Source organism: Cryptomeria japonica, chromosome 5 (genome assembly GCF_030272615.1).
Source record: "Cryptomeria japonica chromosome 5, Sugi_1.0, whole genome shotgun sequence".
NCBI lineage: Eukaryota > Viridiplantae > Streptophyta > Pinopsida > Cupressales > Cupressaceae > Cryptomeria > Cryptomeria japonica.
The window spans coordinates 296,815,284-296,824,036 of record NC_081409.1 but is presented as its reverse complement, the minus strand read 5'-3'; positions in this window follow the sequence as shown (position 1 = coordinate 296,824,036).

The following is an 8,753-nucleotide window of genomic DNA, read 5'->3' as shown; positions in this document are numbered from 1 at the left end:
TTAATGACTTCCTGTTCTACCTCTTCTTTCTTATTATCATTAAAATCATCAAAATGTTCTTTTAAATCATCAAGAAATTTCCTCCTAATGTTCTTAATTGTCCTCTAATAATGTGTCATTGGTTTATAAGAAGAAATGTCTATATTTACCGGTGCAAAAGTTCTTGGTACATTATTGGTAGACTTTGTCTTTTTCTTGATTTCCTTATCTTCTTTGTTTGAATCTTCGGTTCAGTGTCTTCTTCCTTCAGTGAATGAGTCTTGGATTTCTAGTTCCTCTCAAAGACTTTTGTAGGAATGATCTCAGGTTTCTTCTTAGCTGGTGACCGCTTGGCCACTTTCAGACTGGCATAGGTAACTAGTGCAGATACAGATGGCACTGCTTTGCCATTGTTCTGTTTTGGTTCTTCAACTAGTGTGACTCTCTCCAAGTAGGTACCAGTTCTCTTTTTCTTTACATCCAGTGGTGAGGCAAGTAGGGTAGAGGCATACCCGATCAATAAGTCATTCACCACTTCATACCCCATAGGGCCAACTACTTCCTTTCTCGGTTCCATCGTTTCCATTATGGAGTCATCTATCCTTATTGTTAAGCAGATGTCATCTACATACATCTTCACAATAACACCAGATATCCTTATTCTTTGGTTCATCTTTTGTTTGAATTCATCAAAATACTTATTTGGAACCTCAGGATATCCAGTTCCTACTGCTTGTAGACTTTCTTTAATTTGTCTAGAAACTAGTAGGTCAATAGACCATTGAACATCACCTACTCTAGGGAAATAATCTTGAAAGTAGAAGAATAAACTGACCAAAAGTTGGCCAAATATGAACCTTAAATAATTGTCCTGTCTGATGGACTTTAGATTCAACAACAATTGCTTCTGTAGACAGGTACATAGGTCAAATGTAGTGTCTTCCTTGATCATCCTGTAGGCAACTTTCACTACAGCAGCAGGGACAAAATTCATTCTGCTGGCTTAAAATATCCGGTAACCAATCACCATGCAATAATATTTAACCAGATCATCTATAATGGTGTTGATGGTCATTGCCCATTGGTCACTCACAAAACTAGTGAGCTTTGTCATTTCAGTTTTGGTGATCTTCTATAGAGTTGGTACCTCTCCAATATTGCAGAAATCAGTAATGGCATAAATTGCTTCTGATGTGATGTCATGGGTCCGCTCAAGATACATCTTGTCACCATGCACTCTACTAAGGATGATGCGCATATGTTATTCTGTGAACTCTTCCAAAAAATATTCCGCATTGTGCAGTTTCATTTTCTCAAAGACACTATACTCAGGTTTGATCTTCTTGTCATCCCCATAGAACAAACTTAGCTGGGAATGAATCACTAGGGATCCCAGGTCTTCCAATTTACAATCTATATACCCTGAAATATCTTCCTCAACAAAAAATCCGGTGAGTATTTGAGATAGGGCATTGTATTTTATTTTCTTTTGAAGAAATTTGGCTGAATCTAGAGGAGAGCTAGAACTAGAGTGGGATGCAGAAGCCATGATCAAATGATAAGTGATAATTTCAGAAAATACCTTCACAAACTAGAATTTAGGTTTTCCAATGTCGCGCACAAAACACCACTTTGGTTGCAAGTTCACCACTTAGAGTTCTTCACTGATTGTTTGAAGATGGTTACAAGATTTCACACAAGATTTGGTCAACTACTAGACAAATTGCTCAAGTTGCTCTGCTCTTGAAAAATTCTTCTTTCAAAAATAGATAAGTGATAATGACTACTAAAATCCCTTTTTAAACAACTCTCACCGACCGTAATAAATGCATTACCGCTAGGGTTCAAACCCTAATTTTGCCTTTTGGCACTTCAAATCTTCTGCCAACTGATAGGTAACATATACAGGTTAAGGTCTTTACTGATACAAACTAGGGGTTTGAAATATTTCACCGATATGTTCCCCCTAAGCTTTTTTGAAGCTCAGTTTGCCTATTCAAAGACATCCACACTAGGTGTAGAAACAGGTTCATCCTGTGACTCTTCTTCTGATTTCTTTTTCCAAGTTTTATTCATTTCCACCTGAATAGTTTCAACATCAATCTTCCCTTCTGAAGTGATCGGTATATCATCTGATAGGTTCTTTCTCAGTTTGCAAGTTTTGGTAGTGTGTCCCAGTTTGTTGCAATGATAGCATACCATTCCAAGTGTTCTCCATGGTCTATTATTCATACTTCCATTCTTCCTTCTGCATGTTGCAAATGTGTGACCGCTACCATGACAGATCAAACAGGTTTCTCTCCAACTAGTAGTTGCTTGTTAACCAACTGACCAATGGTCATAGGTATGTACCGATTGGGATGTCGGTTCACAGAAGGTTTTTGGATAACTCCTTGAGTCCTTCGAGGATATCTCCCAGTGTTGTGCAAAACCGACCTGCATTCAAATGCTCTATGCCCAAACTTGTTGTATGCATAATAGTTTCCATTGAATCTATTGGATCTAGGCATATTGTTTTGAAAATAAGGAAAATTATTGTAGGCTTTGCTTCTACAAACATTGGCAGTATGTCCTTCTTTGAGACAATTAAAGCAAACAGGTTTAAATTATTGCTTACCTTTTCCTTTGGATGTCGGTTGCTTCTTTGATGCTTTAGATTTTGTTCCAGAGGTCTCACCTTCCTCATACCCAGAGAAACCAAGTCCAATGGTATTCTTTATTGGTTTTGCCGATTCTAGCTTTTGCTCTAGCTTAGCAGTACTATGATTGAATTTGGCAAGTATTTCCTTTGACTTAGTAAGTTCCTTGGAAATAGCAGCATTGGTTTCCATCAAGGTTGCATTCTTAGAAATAGCCATGTTTAGTTCACCTTGCATTTCTTCTTTTTCCACTTTATTCTCTTAGAGATGAGCAGTAAGGGTACTGATTTCTTGCTTCAGCCTAGAGATCTCATGATCTTTGTCTCTTACTAGATCTTTAGCTTTCCTTCTGTTCTCAAGCTCTTGACACATTCTGATAGTCAGTCCTTCCAAGTCCCTTCTCAGGTTGGCATTAGATTCATTCAATTTTTCAATTTCTTCAACTAGGGAATCTATGTCTGCTTCATCAAAAGAGCTATTTTTAGTGAGTTCCATCAGTTTATCAACATGCTCTCTTCTTTTGGCTAGAGAGGCTTTATACCTGACTTTGAGTTCATCATAGGCTCTCTCAATCTGAGTGAGATGATGAGTAAGTTCCCTCACACTGTATTCCCCCATATCTCCTTCCAAGTGGCTAGACTTATAGAAAGGTTGGCTCTGATACCAATTGATGAATACTAAGAAGGGGGTGAATTAGTATACCAAAAAATATTGTAAACAAACTTTTAAACAGTTTAGTAGATAACCGATATAAGAGATTCACTAATAAACCTATTAAGATAAATGTAAACCAAATAGAAAACAAGGCATTCACCCACAAGAGCACAATCACCATAACACAAGATATTTGATGTGGAAACCCAAATGGGAAATACCACGGTGAGTAGAAACTCACAAGTAGTTATCTATAGAATAGAAACCAGACTGGTTAAGGTCAGACCGGTTAAGGTCATACAGTGTTCTTCACTAGAACAAATCCGGTTAGGAATCTAGATCTCTATTAGGAGATAAGTCTTGTTAAAGACTACCTTGTTAGAGGATTTTAGATCCACAGTTGTGAACCACCTTGTTAGAGGATTTACAAAGGCTTTGCTGAGCCTACCCGGTTAATGGTTTCAGACTTGTCGAAGATATTAGTAATCAACAAGTGAATGATCTAGATACTAGCATAGTATGCTTGGTTAGATCCTTGACAACTCATTGTTAATGCATTTGAGCATTACTTCAGTCTTCAATATCTACACACTCTGTCTCTTCGAATAGACCTAATCTTCTCTATAATGATTGCTTATAACCATTTCAATTCTATATCTCACATATCACACATCTCACATGCAAACCCTAGACATGGTGTCCTTATGGAGGGAATCTGATTTCATGTCAGTGTAGTAGGATTAGACTGCAAGTTCCTAGGTTTAGTTCATCTAGACACATTTGGTAACATGGCACAAAATTACTGCCAAAGTGTTGGTGGATGATAACTCATCACACATTACAGAAATACTGGTTGATACAATATACCAATTACCGATTGTCAAAAAATGAAGACTAGTAGATCGTAATGTTCTGATCAAAAGTTAACTACCACTTGGGTCCTTCGTACCGCTTGACCTCCTCATACCGCTTGCGGTCTTCATACAATATCTGACCGATAAACCATTTTCTTCAAAACACTGATAGTATAAAGACTATACATTCAATAATACACAATACCGGTTGGAGAAATTATTAGTTGAGCATAACTCATACACAAAGAAAGTGTGTGTCCATCAATGACAATCAAAACATCATCAAAATGCCAATAGGAGGGAAAAAAATTCATCCAAATCTGATCAACTTGCTTGAAGTAGTTGTTCCTCCATTTCTTTCTCACAACAAGCAATAACATCACATAGGGAAAGCTTACTACATGTGACAATCCTAGTCCAATCTCAAACCATAATATCTCACTTATATAATCTTTATTTGTGTCTCGAATATTATTTGCAAAAGGGTGTGGAGAAGCAAACATTAGCAAAAGCCAATTCTTTAGAAGTGGGCATCTTTCCAAATATGAATTTTTGGAATATGATGTGCTATCAAATGTGATCCTTTGTCCTCCTTGTGGTATGTTGTCTAAAAGGTTTGTTGGCATTGGGTTGTCATTGATGTCAACCGGTATGGGATGAATGCCAGTATGAGAGATGTATGTGCAAAATTATCATGGAGGAGTACAAGATGAGATATCCTTGATATCACCTTATATTGCATAAACTGGTAAGGTAAGAAAGAATATGCCACTCAAATAAATGATCACTGTAGTCACTAGTGCACAAGTTAGTGTCTCACTTGTGAGGATGAAATGAATAGGTTACTGTTATAGTGTATCACTAGTAAGGAAAGGATGTCAACTGGTAAGTGATGTGTTGACATTAGGAAGATAGTGCAACCAAGTGAGTAGCTTCCAACTGGCAAAGCTCATGACCAATGTACAAGTAGGATGAGAAAGGTGCTTGAGTTGTTGCTTGCGATGAAGAGGCAAAATGCTACCTAAATCACATGAACATGGGAGGAGAAGCATGAATAGGTCACCGGTATGCTATGAGGTGGTAGAACAACAAGAGTCCCACTGAATGAAGATGCAGACATCATGAGAAGCAATGGCTGACAGTGAATGTGCCCATTCTAGATCACATATGCCTATTTGAAGATGTGCTGCACAAAAAGGGAAGTCACATGAGTTTATTGTAGGATGCAAATGACAAGGTGTCACTCCACCGGTATGTGGAGCTTATATCCTATCATACATATTGTGATTCATAGTTTAATGAGATAAGGTAGATGAGGTAGAGGTAGGTGTTCGAAGGATCACACTAGATCTACTGGTGAATCAAAGGAAGGCCTTAAGTGCATGAAATCAAGGATATGCACTGGACTAACTAAGAAGGCATGTTGAGATGCCAGTACATAAGAAGAGTGATGGATTTGTCAGTTTGACAAACTGGTTGAGATATGGTTGAGAATGGCTTAATTGAAGATGTAGTTGGTTAAAGGTTGATGATGTGATGTCATCAAGAGTGCTTATTGGTATGTAAGTCCACTGATAATATGGACAAGGTGTAGATGCAGAAGACTCCCCATCTGTTGAAGATGTGACTAAGGTAGGTTAGCAAAAGTGCTAACTAGTTTAGTGTTCCACTAGAAGAGAAGTTGAAGTTCAAGGTTGATGATACACTAGCTTGAGGGTTTAACCGACAGGGTTAGTAAACTTGTAGAAGAGAAGAACCAGTTGAGTGTTTGGTTGGTGACCCCTGAACCGACACACTGATCCAAGCTGGGTGGTGGTTGACTTGGATACCACGTGGAGATGAAGTGGAAAGCATGCAAAGGTCGGTGGAGTGCCACATAGAGATAGGTGTCTCTACAAGTGTGCATTTAATATGGATATCATGATTTGTGGATTGGGTCAGAAGAGTGTGGCTTGAGGAAGAATGAACGATAGAGAAAAAATAGGGAGTAGTTGGTGTCTGGATATAAGAAAGAAGATCATATTGTGAGAAGACCTAGAGAATGAAACAATAGAAACATTAATGGCATTTTGATAAAGATGAGGTCGTGGTTGCTAAGATTAGAAGGCATGTATTCAAAGGCGCGTTAATAGCGGAGATGTACAGTTGGTTGTCTGGAAGATCAGATTGGTCAAGATTTGATTGGATTTGGTTTCCCTTGACGATGATGAGGAAACCCTAACCACCTGATATTTGAATTGGCTTTTGGAGGGAAAACCAGGTTATAAATAGTGAAGCAAAAATCATTAAAGGTGGCTGCTAAAAAGAAGATAGGGCTATTGTGAAGTGATTGAGAGTTACTTCTACATGTGAAGAGAAAATCATTCAAGTGCTTAATGAGTGTCTAAGAAGAGACTGAGTGTGAGGGAGAACTAGGTTGAAGTTTTTAACTGGTAGCAGTGCAGAACTGGTAGTGTCTATACTGGTAGAGCAGAAGTGAAGAAAGTTGTAGAGAAGGTAGATAGAGGACCAACAAAGTGTAGTATTGGTGAAGAGAAGAGCAGTAAGGAGGAGATCTAATAGAGGAGAAGCTGAGGAGAGGTGTACGGGTAGAGTTTACTATCAATACAACAGGAAAGAGAGAGGTGCACCGATGTAGCAGAGAAGGTGTCTCACTGACAGAGTACGGTATATGAAATAGTTACAAGATTCACTTGTAATAGTATGACTACTTCAATATTTGATGTTATCATTGTGATCATTGAGTTGTAGCTCGGTGCAGGGGTTGCAACCCCTTTGGATTGGTTCCCATAAACTAGCAAGGGTTGTAGCTCCTTTGGTTTGTAGCCCATAAATCAATCAAGGGTTGATGCTCCTTGGGTTGGCGCCCTAAATCAGGGGTTGTAGCTCTTTGGGTTGGTGTACTAAACATTGTAACAAAGTTTTCATTGTGAGGCTAGATTGGAGCAGTAGACTCGAACAACATTGCACACTGGGGTTTTTCCCATCGTGGCTTTTCCTCGTACATAGTGTTGTTATGTGATGTCCCTTTGTGTGAATGCATTTGTGTTTAGTCTTTTCACTAACCGACAAGTTTGCATTAAGATAGATGTGTTAATCGGTATGCTCACATAGAATAGTTAGAAGGAAAATTTTTGAGAACCATTGATTCACCCCCTCTTTCAGTGGTACATTGTGTCTAACAAGGTTCTTGCTAGACAAATTTAACTACTCCAATGAAGTTAGCTATTGATATTATCAACGAATACTTCCATAAAATATTTTTGAAGAAACATTATAATTTTTTATGTTGGAAACATGTTGTAACTAGGGTTTTCGGTCCCTTCAAAATCTATTTGATCCTTAATTAAAAATATTTTAATTTAAAATTTATTATAAATCTAGCCTCTATCTTAGAAGGGTAATCTCCATGTTCCATTTGACTCATTATAGAATTAATTCTACATTTGGTTCTTGACATAGGAAAACCCCTACCAAAACAACATGTTTCATTTCTTGTGTGTTTAGGTGAAAAATTTAGAAGAGAACATATACAAAAATGGAAATTACAAAATGAAAAGAATTGAACTTGATTTATAAGAACCAAAAAACCACAGATAGAAACATTGTCCAACTTTTTTCTGACAAATTTTTAGGAGGGTATTTTGAGTAACATTTTGATTTTGAAACTTTTTTTAATATTTACATCTAACACTTTTAGGAATAGGTCACCTAACCCCAGCAGTCTGACATTTTTGAGCTCAAATTTTAGACCTAGATTCCTCTCTAGCTTCCATTTCTAGAACTATACTTAGAGTTTGTATTTGTCTTGAAACTCTTTGTTTATGTTGATTACTGTGAAATTTTTATCATTATCCCTAGTTAATCCATTTAATAATTCCATGTTATCCAATTATAATAACTCAACAAAAAATAAAATAATTAGTCAGTGTGTTGGGTCTATTGGTTATTTCCCCAATGTGAGGTTATTCTGAATGGGTTTGATTCCTATCTTACATGTTTAGACTATTCTGTTCGCATTATGTGAACCGGTATGTGGACATAATGACATTGTATGTTGTCATTGATGTCAATATGTTGAAGAGGTATGAACCGGCATATGTGAGAACTGGTATAACACTGTGAATTGATATTTGTGCCAAAGCGAAGTGGTGTGCTTGTTCAAGATGAACTGGCATATGGTTATGGGAACCGGCACATGGAAGCATTGTATGACTACTGGTTGGTAGTCTCAACTTTAGGGTTTCTGGTTGAAGTGCTTCAAGCCTGTATGGTTCAACCGGTGATCTTTGTGTAATGAGTAAGCAGTATATCAAAGAACAGATCATGTTGCCATGTTAGCCTTGTGCACGTGAAGGATCTTGCATGAAGAAGACTATCTCTATCTACCTCAAGAATGTGCGAAGTTTGTAAATGGTGAAAACACATGATGGATTATCAGCAGCCATGAAATTGGTGGATAATGGACAATGGAGAATGTCTTGAGATTTATTCAAGTTCTACTGCATTTAATACAGTATGATCAACAATCAGGATTGAACTGTTTGAATTCCTTAACCTAACAGGTATAGGGTTTAGGGTTTATGTTACCGACCTGTCTGTTGTCCTATAAGGTCAATGTTCTGAT